General features: G+C 45.6%; 1 protein-coding gene across 7 annotated transcripts in view; it reads right to left on the bottom strand.

Annotated features, from left to right (window-relative positions):
• Window positions 1-2500, bottom strand: part of LOC143283769 (uncharacterized) — a 63443-nt gene that overhangs the window by 18459 nt on the left and 42484 nt on the right. For 2 of the 7 annotated variants that reach the window (XM_076590116.1, XM_076590110.1), the window contains exon 1: window positions 1-74. This exon is cut by the window's left edge and continues 156 nt beyond it. The exons of the other annotated variants lie outside the window; for them this stretch is intronic. The gene's annotated coding sequence lies outside the window, so the exon portion shown is untranslated. Of the gene's footprint in view, window positions 75-2500 lie in introns of those variants that run through there. 7 annotated transcript variants of the gene reach the window in all.

Here is a 2500-nt window from a genome sequence, read left to right on the forward strand (position 1 = left end):
GAAAACTAAAAGCACAATCATGCACACAGTACCAGCCGTGTGTGGTGCATATAATAGTGACACAGCGTGCAGACCTGCTGTTAACATAACATATGTGGTGAGCGCCTGTAAGAAGCCAGTAAGGATTGTTCTCATGAATATGGATAATGTGGAGTTGGGAAGGGGGAGGGGGTGGAAAGGAACGTGGGGGTGATTTAGCGGTTGGAGACCAGGAGGTGGAGGGTGGGGGGGGGGGGGGAGAGGGAGGGGAGGAGGTGTCGTAAATAATGTAGACAGGTGACACAAGAGGGTACCTCCCTCCTCAGAAGTGTGTGTGTGTGTGTGTGCGTGTGGGTGGGTGGGTGGGTGGATAGGGTGTATCGTAGTAGTGGTGGTAGTGTTGGCGTGTACAGGGGAGAGAGGGAGGGAGGAGAGGTGGGAGGGTCGGGGTACGGAGTTTGGAGGCGGGAGGGGGGTGGGGTGGGGGTAAGGGTGGGGGGAAGTGACAAGATATTCTGTTGTCAAATATCTTCGCATGGTAGTGTGAATAGTGAAACGTTGTATGTTGTGGTTGTTGTGTCTATGTATATAGCCCTATACTCGACAATCCTTTTGAGGGCTTTCTTTTTTTTTCTTCTTCTTCTTCTTTGGTTTCTTCCCCCAAGCCCCCAACTCCACCCCCCCCCCCCTTTCTTTTTTAAACAAGCCTGGGCACACACACATTCAACTGATATGAAAAGAACCACGAAAAGAGTTATTATGCAAAGCAATGACGAAGGAATGTTTGCTCACGAGTGTTCAAGTTATGCGGGTTTCTATACGGTATACAGGCTTAACGGGAGGGACCGTGGAACACCATATACCATTAGAGATAAACCAAGGGAAAAAAAACCCAAACAATTAAACCGAAGAAGAAGAAGAAGAAGAGGAGAAGAAAGGGGTTTTGTGTATTCATTTGTCCTATTTTGTCATTCCTGTGTGGTTGTGATGTTATATGGTGCTGCAAGTGTTTTAAAGGATGTGGTTTCTAGTTTCTGCTTGCATGTCTTCCTATTTTTTTCTTTCCCTTTATTCTTTTTTATTTATTTTCTTTCTTTCTTTCACTCATTCTTTCTCTATTTCTTCATATATTTCTTTGTCTCTTTTTTCTTTCTCTCTTTCTTTACTTTCCTTCTTTCTCTCTTTTCTTCTTTTCTTTCTTTCTGTATTTGCTTCACTGTCTCTCTTTTTTTTTTTCTCTCCGTCGTTTCATTCACTTGTCAAACGTATTTTGGATGTTCGTGACAAGTGACACAAACAGACCTATCATATGTATTTTCCCAAATATAATGTGTGTCGAAAAAGGAACGCATCTGGGCACTTGGATGCTGATTCACTATTTAAAAAAAAAAAAAAAAAAAAAAAAGGATCTGTCAGTGTGTGTGTGTGTGTGCGTGTGTGTGTGTGTGTGTGTGCGTGTGTGTGTGTGTGCGAGCGTGTATGTGTGTGAGTGTAACGTTCCAAGAGAGACCAGATCGCACAGAACAAAAAAAAAAAAACAAAAAAACTCTGCTGTAACCGAAAGGCTTCCCCCAAGGTTAGCTATTATATGTATGCCTGTAATAGCATAGTGATTTGTAAGACGCTGTGGCGCCTATGTACTCTCCCCCCCCCCACCCCCCCCGCCTCTCTCTTCCTCCCTCACTCTCTCTCCCGCTCTCTCTCTTTTTTTCTCTCTCTGCTCTGACCAGGGGCTATCTTAATTCTTGCCAAGCGGCAGGTCACTCACGCACTCTGTCTCAATAGACAGCCATAGATAAGAGGGCGTGGTACGGACACTCTCAACAAAGTGACAGGGAGAAAAAATGCGGATGGGGTGGGGTGGGGGTGGGGGTGATTGTGGAAGGGGGCAGGGGGTGAGTGTTCAGGTTTGAACAGTGGTAGCTAGGGGGGTGGGGGGGTGGAGGGAGGGGGGGGACCGAAGGCTTAAGAGTGAGAGAGAGAGGTAGAGAGAGAAGGAGGAGAGAGAGGAAGAGAGAGGGAGAGAGAGGCGGGGAGGAGAGAGAGAGGTAGAGAGAGGTAGAGAGAGAAGGAGGAGAGAGAGGAAGAGAGAGGGAGAGAGAGACTGAGAGGAGAGAGAGAGGGGGGGGGGGAGAGAGAGAAGGGAACAGAGAAGGGGAGAAAGAATGAGACAGAGGGAGAGAGAGATGAACACTAATAAAGAGGTCAGTTAACCCTGTATGTGTGCATATGTATGCGTGCGCGCGCGTGCGTGAGTGTGTGTGTGTGTGTGTGTTTGTGTGTTTGTGTGTGTGTGTGTGTTTACAGACAAATGCAGACAATCAACGGTTATAGTAACTGCAGTATTTTTTTCATCTCCGTTTCTATAGTTCCAGAACAGTACATTTATATGTATTGCATTGATGTGTCTATTTGTTTATTCACTTACATCTTATTTATTTATACTTTTACTGTGACTCTCTCTGTATATAAGACATTTCTTCTTCTTTTTTTTGTTGGTGTGTGTGTGTGTGTGTGTGTG

Source organism: Babylonia areolata, chromosome 7 (genome assembly GCF_041734735.1).
Source record: "Babylonia areolata isolate BAREFJ2019XMU chromosome 7, ASM4173473v1, whole genome shotgun sequence".
NCBI lineage: Eukaryota > Metazoa > Mollusca > Gastropoda > Neogastropoda > Buccinidae > Babylonia > Babylonia areolata.